We start from the raw sequence: 15443 nt of genomic DNA, 5'->3' as shown, positions 1-15443 counted from the left end.
TAGGACCCCAGAATGTTCCCCAATATAGATTTTTATCTTACGTTTTCTTCCTCATCTCCATCTAAGGCCATGTTCACACAGTGGAATGTCCGCACGGAAAACACCTGCGTATCCGACAAGCGATAGGACTACTAATAGATGGCAATGCATTTCTGAGTGAAATCCTGAAAAAGTCTATTCTTTTTGCAGACGTGTGAACATTGCAGCAGAATCCCATTGAAATCAATGGAACTCTGCTGCAGCGGATTGTCTGTGTGCAATATTCTGGGGGAATTCCGCACGGACATTCCGTAGCGTGAACATACCCTAAGGCTATGTTCGTACGGTGAACGGCGTAAACGTAAAAGATTTTTTAAAAAGTTCAAAAATTCAGCTTTTTTGTCACATTTTATTTAAAAAAAATATATAAAAAATGATCTAAAAGTTTTATATATGCAAATGTGGTATCGATAAAAAGTACAGATGATGGCACAAAAAATGAGCCCTCATACCGCCCTATATACGGAAAAATGGAAAAGTTATAGGTGGTTAAAATAGGGCGATTTTAGATTACTGATTTTGTAAATATAAAAGTATCTAGCCATGGGTATCATTTTAATCATTATTAGAATTTTAATAAAGAACACGTCATTTTTACCGTAAAGTGTACAGTGTGAAAACGAAACCCTCCAAAATGTGCAAAGTTGTGGTTTTCATTAAAATTTCCTCCCTAAAAAAATAATTTTTTGTATTCGCCGTACATGTTATGGTAAAATGAGAGGTGTCGTCACAAAGTACAATTGGTCACGCAAAAAAACAAACCCTTATATGGGTCTGTAGATGGAAATATAAGAGTTATGGATTTTAGAAGGAGAGGAGGAAAAAACGAAAACGCAAAAATAAAATTGGCCTGGTCCTTAAGGTTAAAATGGGCTTGGTACTTCAGGGGTTAACATTGGGGTGATCGGCCTTCTGCAGACCCATTCACACTATGGAATTTCAGCTGCGGAGAATACTGCCACTGAAATTCATCCGGCGAAGGAATGAACATGTTTTTTTTTTTTGGCTGATTACGCACCGACTACATTGGCATGAATGATGACAGCGCATGACCGCCTAATGTCCTAATGCCAAAGGGTTTCAGCAGCAGCCGCTAAGAAGAAATGTTCTGTAGTGTGAACATACCCTAAGACCCATAACCTTTTTTAAATTATTATTATTATTTTTACACAGAGAGTTGTTTTAGATTTTATATATATATATATATATATATATATATATATATATTTTTTTTTTTTTTTTTTAATTTTTTTTTTTGCAAGACAAGTTGTACTTTTTACTGGCACACTTTATTTTACCATATAATGAATTACTAAACCAAAAAATGTAAATGTTTTTAGTGTAAAATAAAAAATAAAAAAAATTATTGCTGCACAATTTTGTGGGGCAATAATTTTTTTGGGCGCTTCGCCATACGGTAAAACTGACATGCTAAATTGATTGTACAAGTCAGCATGATTCCGCCCTTAGTTCATCTACACAGGGTGCCTCCAGCTGTTTCACCACTACAACTCCTAGCTTGCCCTGACATCTATTGGCTGTCAGGGCATGCTGGGAGTTGTAGTGGGGAAAAACTGAAGGCACACTGTGTTGAAAACAATACATGGCCGCGGTGCAACCTGAACCCCGCTACCCCTCCCCTGAACCCCGCTACCCGAACACCCGCTACCCAAACACCCCCCAGACATACCAGGACAGTGCAGCGACGGGATGCCGGGAGACGGGGCCGGCGTGCAAGGCCAGGGAGCAGGGGAGCCAATGCGCGCTTCTTCTGTGCTCAGTGCTCACTCCCGCCTGTTTGATTGACAGGCAGGAGCGAGCACCGCAGTGAGTGAATTCCGACTCATTGCCAGGCTTCAATGAGTCGAAATTCACTAGTGACGTCACTGCCGAATGCATTCGACCACTAGGAGGGCGACCCCTAGTGGCCGAATTTAAAAGTGATTTTAAACTGTTTTAAAATCACTTTTTTTAATTGAAGTATATTATAGATATGTTGTAGTACTTAAGTACTACAACATATCAATTTTTTGATTTCATGACAGTGCCCATTTAAGGACTGAACCCTTTTTCACCTTAAGGACTGAGCCCTTTTTCGCAATTCTGACCACCGTCACTTAAGCGTTAATAACTCTAAAACGCTTTTACCGAATATTCTGATTCTGAGATTCTTTTTTCTTGACATATTCTACTTTATTTTGGTGGTAAATTTTCGGCGTTACTTGCATCTTTCTTGGTGAAAATTCCCCAAATTTCATGAAAATTTTGAAAATTTTGCATTTTTCTAACTTTGAAGCTCTCTGTAAGGAAAATGGATATTCCAAATAAATCTTATTTTTCTTCACAAATACAATATGTCCACTCTATGTTGGCATCATAAAATGGACATATTTTATTTATTTTTTTAAATTAGAGGGCTTCAAAGTAGAACAGCAATTTTCAAAAATTTCATGAAAATTGCAAAATCTGAAGGGACAGATGTTACAGAACTACAACTCCCAGCATGCCTGTAACAGTGGTCACCAAACTGTGACCCTCCAGATGTTGCAAAACTACAACTTCCAGCATGCCCAGACAGCCTTTCATTTTACTTTACTTTCACTTTCATTTCTCCCCCCCCCCCCCCGACCGTTGATTCCCTACCTGAGCCGTGATCTTTTCTGGATGTCTGCGATGATCGCCGGGCCCCACGCATCTTCTCCTTAGGTACAGGCCTCCATCTTCTCCTCCTCCCCCCCCCCCCCCCCCCCGTTCTGCCAGACATCCAGGGGTGGGCAGAACGGGGGGTTTCCATGGCTACCCCCTGTCCTGCGCTGCCATTGGTCAGAACTCAGTTCTGACTAAAGGCAGGGGATAGGAGGAGATCACAGCACTGCGACCTCACTCCTATCCCTTAGGATGATCGGGGCTGTCACTGACAACTCCGATCATCCCTATTTTCCGGGTGATCGGGTCACCAGAGACCCGATCAGCCCTGAATTGGAGAAAATCGCATGTCTGAATTGACATGAGATTTTCTCCGATCGCCGACATGGGGGGTCTCAGGACCCCCCTCGGCGATGTGCCGGGATGCCTGCTGAATGATTTCAGCAGGCATCCCGATCCAGTCCCCAACCGGCTAGCGGCGGGGACCGGAATTCCCACGGGCGTATCCATACGCCCTCAGTCCTTAAGGACTTTAAAACGGGGAAAGAGAGGGGGGGGGGGTGATCAAAATTTAGCCATAGCGCTTTAAATTTTCTACCTACAAACCCAAATGAGTGCTTGTTTTTTTGTGCCACCAATTGTCTTTTGTTGTGACATCACATATTTTACCACAAAATCTATGGTACATATGGTATATATATTTTGGAGGCAAAATAAAAAAAATAAAAAATCTCGCAACTTTTGGGGGGTTTTGACTTTTCTTTTTTTCTGTAGGTCCATACAATGCTACCCAATTTGTATAAGTTTTGTTTTATTTTACTATTTTGATGGTACTATTTAATCGCCTTTTAACCCCTTAAGGACTCAGCCCATTTTGGCCTTAAGGACTCAGACAATTTAATTTTTACGTTTTCATTTTTTCCTCCTCGCCTTCTAAAAATCATAACTCTTTTATATTTTCATCCACAGACTAGTATGAGGGCTTGTTTTTTGCGCGACCAGTTGTCCTTTGTAATGACATCACTCATTATATCATAAAATGTATGGCGCAACCAAAAAACACTATTTTTGTGGGGAAATTAAAACGAAAAACGCAATTTTGCTAATTTTGGAAGGTTTCGTTTTCACGCCGTACAATTTATGGTAAAAATGACATGTGTTCTTTATTCTGAGGGTCAATACGATTAAAATGATACCCATTATTACATACTTTTATATTATTGTTGCGCTTAAAAAAAATCACAAACTTTTAAACCAAATTAGTACGTTTATAATCCCTTTATTTTGATGACCTCTAACTTTTTTATTTTTCCGTATAAGCGGCGGTATGGGGCTCATTTTTTGCGCCATGATCTGTACTTTTTTTTGATACCACATTTGCATATAAAAAACTTTTAATACATTTTTTATAAAAAAAATTTTTAATAAAATGTATTAAAAAAGTAGGAATTTTTGACTTTTTTTTTTTTTTCGTTCACGCTGTTCACCGTACGGGATAATTAACATTTTATTTTAATAGTTCGGACATTTACGCACGCGGCGATACCAAATATGTCTCTAAAAGATTTTTTTTACGCTTTTTGCGGGTAAAATAGGAAAAAACTGACGTTTTACTTTTTTATTGGGGGAGGGGATTTTTAACTTTTTTTTTACTTTTACTTTTACATTTTTTTTTACACTTGAATAGTCCCCATAGGGGACTATTCATAGCAATACCATGATTGCTAATACTGATCTGTTCTATGTATAGGACATAGAACAGATCAGTGTTTTCGGTCATCTTCTGCTCTGGTCTGCTCGATCACAGACCAGAGCAGGAGACGCCGGGAGCCGAACGGAGGAAGGAGAGGGGACCTCCGTGCGGCGTTATAAATGATCGGATCCCCGCAGCAGCGCTGCGGGTGATCCGATCATTCATCCAAATCGCGCACTGCCGCAGATGCCGGGATCTGTATTGATCCCGGCACCTGAGGGGTTAATGGCGGACGCCCGCGAGATCGCGGGCGTCGGCCATTGACGGCGGGTCCCTGGCTGCGATCAGCAGCCGGGATCAGCCGCGCATGACACGGGCATCGCTCCGATGCCCGCGGTTATGCACAGGACGTAAATGTACGTCCTGGTGCGTTAAGTAACACCTCACCAGGACGTACATTTACGTCCTGCGTCCTTAAGGGGTTAATAATTTTTTCTTCTTTATGAAAAGACCAAAAATCAGCAATTCTGGACTTTGGTATTTTTTTGTTTATGCAATTCACTGTATGTTTTCATTAATATTATATTTTAACCCCTAAGATTATGTTCACACAATGGAATGTGCGCACAGAGAATCTCTGTCCGGTGTCATAGACAGCTATGCATTCCGTGCAGTCTCCGAATAAAGAATGAATGTGTTAATTTTTTGTGTCGACGTGGAATTATGGGCCGAGTCTGAACATCGCGGCGGCTGGCGATAGGCTGAGCGCCATGTGACGCTTCGTTCACACGGAAGTATGAAGAAGATGGACCGGAAGACTGATCAGCTGTAGTGGCGCTCCGCGGGAACCCAGGAAGGTGAGTGATGGTTTATTTTCATTTTTTTTTCCAGCCCGGACAGGACGGAGCAGGAATACTCTGCACCAGAGTACTCCTTTAACCCCTTCCCGCAGAATGTCATATATAAACGCCGGGTTGTGCAGTGCGTTCGCGCATCCCGGCGTTTATAAATGACATGCAGTTAACCCGGCGATGCGCAGCATCGCACGGGTTAACTGGCAGAAGTCCCGCTGTTTCCAGCAGGGGACAACTTCTGCTTCACCCCCAGGACCATCAATTGATGGTCCTGGTCAGCGATCACTGTGATTGGTCCCTGTGGACCAATCACAGTGATCTGGGGTGAAAGTTCAGATCCCCCGCACTGCCCGCCCCTGGAAGTCGGGCAGAACGGGGGACGAAGGCTGCGGGGGCTCGCGGGGACCTGCGGCATTCGGGGGGAACACGTGGGGACCGGCGGACTTACCTGGAGCAGCGGCAGGACCGAGGATCAGCGGCAGGACCGGCCACGAGAACGAGGAGCGACGGGACCAGCAGGTGAGTATATGGTCCTCAGAGGCAGCAGTGAAGATCTTCACTGCTGCTTCTAGGAGTCTGAAAACTACAACTCCCAGCATGCCTAGACAGCCTTTGGCTGTCTGGGCATGCTGGGAGTTGTAGTTTTGCAACATCTGGAGGGCCCCAGTTTGGAGACCATTGTATAATGGTCTCCAATCTGTGCTCTTCCAGCTGTTGCAAAACTACAACTCCCAGCATGCACTGACTGTCCAGGCATGCTGGGAGTTTTAGTTAAGCAACATCTGGCCCTTCAGATGTTGCCGAACTACAACTCCCAGCATGCCCTTCAGCTGTCTGGGCATGCTGGGAGTTGTAGTTTTGCAACAGCTGGAGACACACTGGTTGGGAAACATTGTTTCTAACTCAGTGTTTCCTAACCTGTGTGCCTCCAGCTGTTGCAAAACTATAACTCCCAGCATGCACTAAAAGACCATGCATGCTGGAAGTTGTAGTTTTGCAACATCTGGAGGGCCCCAGTTTGGAGACCATTGTATAATGGTCTCCAATCTGTGCTCTTCCAGCTGTTGCAAAACTACAACTCCCAGTATGCACTGACTGTCCAGGCATGCTGGGAGTTTTAGTTCAGGAACATCTGGCCCTTCAGATGTTGCCGAACTACAACTCCCAGCATGCCCTTCAGCTGTCTGGGCATGCTGGGAGTTGTAGTTTTGCAACAACTGGAGACACACTGGTTGGGAAACATTGTCTGTTTCTAACTCAGTGTTTCCTAATCTGTGTGCCTCCAGCTGTTGCAAAACTATGACTCCCAGCATGCACTAACAGACCATGCATGCTGGGAGTTGTGGTTTTGCAACAGCTGATGCAAGCCCCCCCCCCCCCCGCCCCGCCACCCCCGTGAATGTACAGGGTACATTCACATGGGCGAGGCTTTTACAGTGGGTTTCTCGCATCTTGAGATGCAGCAAATTTTGCGCTGGGAAACTCGCTGTAATCCCCCGCCCATGTGACTGTACCCTAAAAACACTACACTACACTAACACAAAATAAAATAAAAAGTAAAAAACACTACATATACACATACCCTTACACAGCCCCCCTCCCCCAATAAGAACGTCCGATACACCACTGTTTCCAAAGCAGAGCCTCCAGCTGTTGAAAAACAACAACTCCCAGTATTGTCGGACAGCCGTTGACTGTCCAGGCATGCTGGGAGTTTTGCAACAGCTGGAGGCACCCTGTTTGGGAATCACTGGCGTAGAATACCCCTATGTCCACCCCTATGCAAATCCCTAATTTAGGCCTCAAATGCACATGGCGCTCTCACTTTGGAGCCCTGTCGTATTTCAGGGCAACAGTTTAGGGCGACATATGGGGTATCGCTGTACTCGGGAGAAATTGCGTTACAAGGTTTGGGGGGCTTTTTCTTCTTTAACCCTTCACGAAAAGGAAATGTTGGGGTCTACACCAGAATGTTAGTGTAAATTTTTTTTATTTTTTACACTAACATGCTGATGTTGCCCTATACTTTACATTTTCACAAGAGGTAAAAGGGAAAAAAGCCCCCCAAAATTTGTAACGCAATTTCTCCCGACTACAGAGATACCCTATATGTGAGCGCAAAGTGCTCTGGGGGCGCACAACAAGGCCCAGAAGGGAGAGCGCACCATGTACATTTGAGGTGATTTGCACAGGGGTGGCTGATTGTTACAGCGGTTTTGACAAACGCAAAAAAAACTAAACCCCACGTGACCCCATTTCGGAAACGACACCCCTCACGGAATGTAATGAGGGGTGCAGTGAGAATTTACCCCCCACAGGTGTCTGACGGATCTTTGGAACAGTGGTCCATGAAAATGAAAACTTGTACAGCCCACTGTTCCAAAGATCTGTCAGACACCAGTGGGGGGCAAATGCTCACTGTACCCCTTGTTACGTTCCTCAAGGGGTCTAGTTTCCAAAATGGTATGCCATGTGTGGTTTTTTTTGCTGTTCTGGCACCTTAGGGGCTTCCTAAATGCGACATGCTCCCCGAGCAAAATTTGCTCTCAAAAAGCCAAATATGACTTCTTCTCTTCTGAGCATTGTAGTTCGCCCATAGTGCACTTCAGGTCAACTTATGGGGTACCTCCATACTCAGAAGAGATGGGGTTACAAATTTTGGGGGGTATTTTCTGCTATTAACCCTTGCAAAAAGGTGAAATTAGGGGGGAAACACACATTTTAGTGGAAATTTTTATTTTTTTTTTACATATGCAAAAGTCATGAAACACCTGTGGGGTAATAAGGCTCACTTTATTCCTTATTACATTCCTCAAGGGGTCTAGTTTCCAAAATGGTATGCCATGTGGGTATTTTTTGCTGTTCTGGCACCATAGGGGCTTCCTAAATGCGACATGCCCCCGAGCAAAATTTGCTCTCAAAAAGCCAAATATGACTCCTTCTCTTCTGAGCATTGTAGTTCGCCCATAGTGCACTTCAGGTCAACTTATGGGGTACCTCCATACTCAGAAGAGAAGGGGTTACAAATATTGGGGGGTATTTCCTGCTATTAACCCTTGGAAAAATGTGAAATTTGGGGGGAAACACACATTTTAGTGAAAAAAAAATTTTTTTTTTACATATGCAAAAGTCGTGAAACACCTGTGGGGTATTAAGGCTCACTTTATTCCTTGTTACGTACCTCAAGGGGTCTAGTTTCCAAAATGGTATGCCATGTGAGGGTTTTTTGCTGTTCTGGCACCATAAGGGCTTCCTAAATGCAACATGCCCCCCAAAAACCATTTCAGAAAAACGTACTCTCCAAAATCCCCTTATCGCTCTTTCCCTTCTGAGCCCTCTACTGCGCCCGCCCAACAATTTACATAGACATATGAGGTATGTGCTTACTCAAGAGAAATTGGGCTACAAATAGAAGTATACATTTTCTCCTTTTACCCCTTGTAAAAATTTAAAAATTTGGTCTACAAGAACATGCGAGTGTAAAAAATGAAGATTGTGAATTTTCTCCTTCACTTTGCTTCTATTCCTGTGAAACACCTAAAGGGTTAAAATGATGACTGAATGTCATTTTGAATACTTTGGGGGGTGCAGTTTTTATAATGGGGTCTTTTGTGGGGTATTTCTAATAAGAAGACCCTTCAAATCCACTTCAAACCTGAACTGGTCCCTGAAAAATAGTGAGTTTGAAAATTTTGTGAAAAATTGGAAAATTGCTGCTGAACTTTGAAGCCCTCTGGTGTCTTCCAAAAGTAAAAACTCGTCACTTTTATGATGCAGACATAAAGTAGACATATTGTATATGTGAATAAAAAAATTTTTTATTTGTAATATACATTTTCCTTACAAGCAGAGAGCTTCAAAGTTAGAAAAATGCTAAATTTTCAAATTTTTCATCAAATTTTTGGATTTTTCACAAGGAAAGGATGCAAGTTACCACAAAAATTTACCACCATGTTAAAGTAGAATATGTCACGAAAAAACAATCTCGGAATCAGAATGATAACTAAAAGCATTCCAGAGTTATTAATGTTTAAAGTGACAGTGGTCAGATGTGCAAAAAAACGCTCTGGTCCTTAAGGCCAAAATGGGCTTGGTCCTGAAGGGGTTAAAGTATGTAGCCTGGGTACTGTTTGACCCCAATGTAATCACACACTGTGGGATAAGGAGAGCACTTGAAAAATATCCATCATATATTAAACCCAGTCAGGTAGTAACTCACGATTGCGATGTTCGTTTTTGGCTTATTCATTAGCTTTTTATTAAGGATACTTCATCATAAATCTTCTTACAAAGTGAAGCTTAGTACAACAGCAGATGGATCTAAGCTGAGATCTCCCTCCTGTTCAACGCCTTGGACACGATGCGCACATTCCATTGTGCCCCCTTAGTCATGCGCACCAGGTGTGGAGGAGGTGAGGGTTATATAGCAAGTAGATAGACACCTGTTCACATATGCAATTATTTCAGTATCAAATCACATTAACTAAAGTGCTTTTCAGGCTAAGTTCACACTACAGAATTTCTGGGCAGAATTTCTGCTGGAGATTTAACCGGCGGCACTAGGACCGCACAGACTGCATTGCCTTCCCCATAGACAGCAATGCATTTCTGGGTAGATCTTTTGGGAAATCTGCTCAGAAATGCATTGACATCTATGGGGACAGCAATGCAGTCCGCGCGGTCCTAGTGCTGCCGGCTTGGTCTCCGGCAGAAATTCCACAGTGTGAACCCAGCCTTAGGCTTTCGTTTACTAACTCAGGGACTTCCTCCAGTATTAACCATTTGAGTGCTGTGGTGGAATGTCTGCATTCGGGAAATGCCATAACTTGATATCTCTGCTTTATCTGTGCTCAAGAATTTTCTGATCACTGACTTGTGTTCGGTGAGACAGGTTCTGATCATCCTGGCTGTTTGTCCGACATAGGTAAGTCCCAAGGACATTTGAACATGTATATTACATTTTTACTCGTACAGGTATAAAAACCTTTATGCATAATGGAATAGCCTTTTGATGGGTGATTAAATTTATCTCCTTTAATTATGCTACAGTGGCCACAGTTTAGGCAAGGGAAGGTGCCTTTATGTCTACTAGCCAAAAAGGTTTGGCGACTAGTTTTCCTTACTGCTACATCATTCACCTATTGACTGGTCCTTCTTGTAAGCAAACATAGGAGTATCCTTAAAGAGTACCTGTCATCAACTAAACTTTCCCTGATCCCCTCCCCATCTGTCCCTTACTTTAACTATGCCTATCCCTGTGTTTATTGAGGTTTAAAACGCTGTGGAAATAGCTTTTTTTTATCCCTCTTCATTAGCTCAGGAGCACTGTCTTTCTGAGGAGTGGAAGGAGGCGGGTCCCGGCAGGCATGATGTCACATGAAGCCTGGCCGGGACTCTGCTTCTGCCAGTCTTCCTGTATGCTGCTCTCCCTCTACAGCAGTGTTTCCCAACCAGGGTACCTCCAGCTGTTGCAAAACTACAACTCCCAGCATGCCCAGACAGCCAACAGCTGTCCGGGCATGCTGGGAGTTGTAGTTTTGCAACAGCTGGAGGCACCCTGGTTGGGAAACACTGCTCTGCAGTGTGCATACAGACTAAGTACAGGGGAGGGACGGTAGCCTCTGTCTCTCTCTCTCCTGTGTCTCTCTGCACTACACTAAAAAGTCAATGCTGAGAACCAGGGGCGGTGGGAGCAATTACAGAGGCAGTAATTAAGATGAATGTCAGGATGGGGGGGGGGTCACAGAGCAGGGAGTGCAGTGAGATAATACAGTGTTTAAGATAACGTGTGGTGAGGGGCAGGGAGAACACAGAGCAGGGGGAGGGGGAGGTGGAGGTGACTGGCCTCTGTTATATGAGAGGCATGTGCAGGCTTGTAGCTCACAGTGCTGCTCCAGGCTGGGAGCGAGTCCTGAGCTGAGAGTACTGAACTTCCTGTCGATGGACCAGAGCCCTTTCAACATTAGTCCTAAAAGCTGTACACTTACTATGAAAAGCATAGGAAGCTGCCTGCAGACCAGGCATAGAAGAGAGACCCCTAGTGGCCAAAAGTATAAAATGAAAAAACTGGTATAAATATTCATATTTTTTAATGAAGATATATTACAATATGTCTTCATTAATGATTATGAACAACATATGAAAAGTTTTGTTGATGACAGGTACTCTTTAAATAATTTGCCATCATTTTTGGCTGTCTTTAATATATGCCAATTCCTCAGAATGGCTTGTTTAACAATACATGCTCTCTTGTCGTAAGTACCTAGATACATCAAACGATTCTGTGTATTTTTTGTTATTGGTTCAGCAGGTTTTTTCTATACATCTCCTCTGTGCATTTTTGGGAATTTCTCACCTTCAAGTATCACTTGTTTAGCATCATAACCCTTCTATATAAATTTCTGTGCTAGTTTTTCTTTACTGATCTCATATTCTTGATCAGAGCCAGTGATACGTCTGACTTTGATGAATTGACTTCGTGGCAGACCTTTGAACGTGGTAGGTGCATGGAAACTGTTTTTATGTAAAGTATTATTTACATCCGTGGACTTTACATATATCACTGTATGGAAGCCCTCAGGTGAACATCTGATTTCAACATCCAGAAAATGGATAATATTACTGTTGTAATTTAATGTAAATGTAATGGTTTTATGGTATTTATTTAGATTCTCTACAAATGTTAGTTGGGAATGTTCATCTCCCTTCCATGTCATGAACACGTCATCCACGTAGCGAAGCCACGTTGATGGCGTGTTCGAGGAAGTGTCATCAAAAATGTACCGCTGTTCAAAGTCCGCCATAAAGGCATTAGCGACACTAGGGGCCAATGAGGACCCCATGGACACGCCAGAGATTTGTAAATAATACGTACAATCAAACCGAATGTAATTTATATTGCCATATCAAGTAAGCCCATCAAAAATGCAATTTTTCTGTTGTCCAGCGATGAATCACTGGACAGCAGATCACGTACACAAGACATTCTTTCATCCAGTGGAATATTTGTGTACAGACTTTGAACGTCCATCATACACAAATAGTCCACGTCTGTACTATGTGTCAGATAGACATCTTGGAAGTTTTTTAATCATAGGTTGGAGATAATCATCCACAAGGACTGCGAGAGGCTGTAACAGGGACCCCAACCCAGACACTATCGGGTCGAGTCAATATGTAACTGTCTACTGTACGTTTATACTGTAATGTAGGATCTTCTTTAAAGGACATCTGTACTGCATGAATTTTACATATTCCTGTGCCCGGGCTGCAAAAATAAACAAACTAAACTTTAACTCACCTTTCTAAGTTCCCTCGTTGCTCTGGTATCGTCCTCTGCTGCAATCCTCTTGCTGCTTGCTAGGGACGGGAACGTCACAGAGCCGCCAGCATATCACCGGCTGCAGCGATGTCCTGCTCTGGCCGGCCAAGGACCCATGACGTACTGGTACCACGTGGGAATTTCGGTCCCCGTCGGGCAGGGACCGGACCGGGGTGACTGCTGATATCTATTGGCAGGCACCCCGCGCAAATGCCCAGGGGGGGGGGGGGGGTCATCAGACGCCCCCATGACGGCGATCTCCACAAATTCACACCGGCGATTTGCGGCAATTCCAGGTAATACGGGTCTATGGTGACCCGCTGACCCGTAAAATAAGGGGGATCGGGGTTGTCCAAGACACCCCTGATCCCCTTAGAAGCGACGACCAATAGCAGATCGGGGGTGGGGGGTTAACTTTCGGTTTCCCTGTTCTGCCCACCCACAGTAGGCTGGGCAGAACGGCAAAACCGACGAGGACCGGTGCAGAAGTCCACTTACCCATCGGCGGCTGTGATCGGCGGCAGAAGAGGATGGAGATGTGGCTCCCTGTATCCTACGGAAGCTAGTGAGTTGCCCAGCAGCATCTGGAGGGCTACAGTTTGAGACCACTATACAGTAGTCTCTAAACTGTAGCCCTCCAGATGTTGCAAAACTACAACTCCCAGCATGCCCACACAGCAGTTTGGTGTCTGGGCATGCTGGAATTTGTAGTTTTGCAACATCTGGAGGGCCACAGTTTGGATATCACTGTGCAGTGGTCTCTAAACTGTAGCCCTCCAGATGTTGCAAAATTGCAAATCCCAGCATGCCCAAACAGCTGTCTCGGCATGCTGGGAGTTGTAGTTGCGTACCTCCAGTTGTTGCATAACTACATCTCCCAGCATGCCCTTCGGCGATCAGTACATGCCGGGAGTTGTAGTTTTGCAACAGCTGGAGGAACACTGGTTGGAAAATACTGAGTTAGGTAACAGTACCTAACTGAAGGTTTTCCAGCCAGTGTGCCTCAGGCTGTTGCAATAGTAAAACTCCCAGCATGCACGGTCTGTCAGTACATGCTAGGAGTTGTAGTTTTGAAACAGCTGGAGGTTTGCCCCACCATGTGAATGTACAGGCTACATTCACACGTGCAGTTTTACAGTAAGTTTCCTGCTTGAAGTTTGAGCTGCAGCAAATTTTTCACCACAGCGCAAACTCCTAGCGGGAAACTCACTGCATACCCGCCAGTGCGAATGTACCCTAAAAACACTACACTAACCACATAAAGGGTAAAACACTACATATACACCCCCTTACACTGTCCCCCCCCCCCCCCCCCCCCAATAAAAATGAAAAACTTATTGTACGGCAGTGTTTCCAAAATGACAACTCCCATCATTTCCTGACAGCCACAAACTGTCCAGGCATGCTGGGAGTTTAGCAACAGCTGGAGGCACCCTGTTTGGGAATCACTGGCGTAGAATACCCCTATGTCCACATCTATGCAATCCCTAATTTAGTCCTCAAATGTGTATGGCGCTCTCTCACTTCAGAGCCCTGTCATATTTCAAGGAAACAGTTTAGGGCCACATATTTCCGTACTCGGGAGAAATTGCACTACAAATTTTGGGGGGCTTTTTCCCCTTATGAAAAGGAAAAGTTGGGGTCTACACCAGCCTGTTAGTGTAAAATTTTTTTAAATTTTACACTAACATGCTGGTGTTGCCCCATACTTTTTATTTTCACGAGCGGTAAGAGGAAAAAAAGACCCCAAAATTTGTAACGCAATTTCTCCTGAGTACGGAAATACCCCATATGTGGGCGTAAAATGCTCTGCGGGCGCACAACAAGGCTCAGGAGTGAGAGCGCTCTATGTACATTTGAGGCCTAAATTGAGACTCCAGCTGTTGCAAAACTACAACTCCCAGCATGTACGGTGCATGCTGGAAGTTGTAGTTTGCAACAGCTGGAGGCACACTGGTCGTGAAACACTGAGTTAGGTAAAAAAAAACTCTGAGTTTCACAACCAGTGTGCCTTCAGCAGTCAACGACAGCCTACGGGCATGCTGGGAGCTGTAGTGGTGCATCTGCTGGTTGCATAACTACAACTCCCAGCATAAACTTTAGCTGTTTGTGCAAGCTGGGAGTTGTAGTTATACAACAGCTGAAGGTACACTTTTCCAAAAATGTGCCTCCAGCTGTTGCAAAACTATAAGTCCCAGCATGCCCATAAGGGAATGCTGGGATTTGTGGTGGTCTGCCTCCTGCTGTTGCATAACTACAGCTCCCAGCATGCCCTTTTTGCATGCTGGGAGCTGTTGCTAAGCACCAGCAGGAGGCTGTCACTCAGCTCCAACTGCTGATCCACACCGCCGCTGCAGGTCAGTCCCTCGTCGCCGTCGCCGCTCCTGGGGCCCCGATCCCAACATTGACGCCGGGGATTGGGGTCCCCAGCTGCCGGGGTCATCTTCCCGCACCCGATCACGTCCTCCGGAAGAGGGGCGGAGCGGGTTGCGGGAGTGACACCCGCAGCAGGGTCCCTGATTGATCGGCCGGTAAACCGGCCGACGAATCAGGGCGATCGTGAGGTGGCACCAGTGTCACCTCACACCTGCTGGCTATGGCTGTGTATGTCTGAGACGGCCCCAATCAGCCAGTAATTCCGTGTCACTGGAGACCCGATTGACCCGGAATCGCCGCAGATCGCTGGGCTGAATTGTCCAGCGATCTGCGGCCATCGCTGACATGGGGGGACATAATGACCCCCCTGGGCGATATGCCGCGATGCCTGCTGAACGATTTCAGCAGGCATCCGGCTCCGGTCCCCAACTGGCTAGCGGTGGGGATCGGAATTCCCACGGGCGTATGGATACGCCATGCGTCCTTAAGGGCTCGGAATGCAGGGCGTATCCAT

General features: G+C 44.8%; 1 protein-coding gene across 1 annotated transcript in view; it reads left to right on the top strand.

Annotated features, from left to right (window-relative positions):
• The window catches only part of MYBPC1 (myosin binding protein C1), a 388140-nt gene that overhangs the window by 461 nt on the left and 372236 nt on the right, over window positions 1–15443 (top strand). The gene's annotated exons all lie outside the window — the stretch shown is intronic.

The sequence above is a fragment of the Hyla sarda genome, chromosome 4, assembly GCF_029499605.1.
Source record: "Hyla sarda isolate aHylSar1 chromosome 4, aHylSar1.hap1, whole genome shotgun sequence".
NCBI classification, from domain to species: domain Eukaryota; kingdom Metazoa; phylum Chordata; class Amphibia; order Anura; family Hylidae; genus Hyla; species Hyla sarda.
Note: the sequence above shows the minus strand (reverse complement) of the source record. Positions and strands in the feature narration are given on the sequence as shown.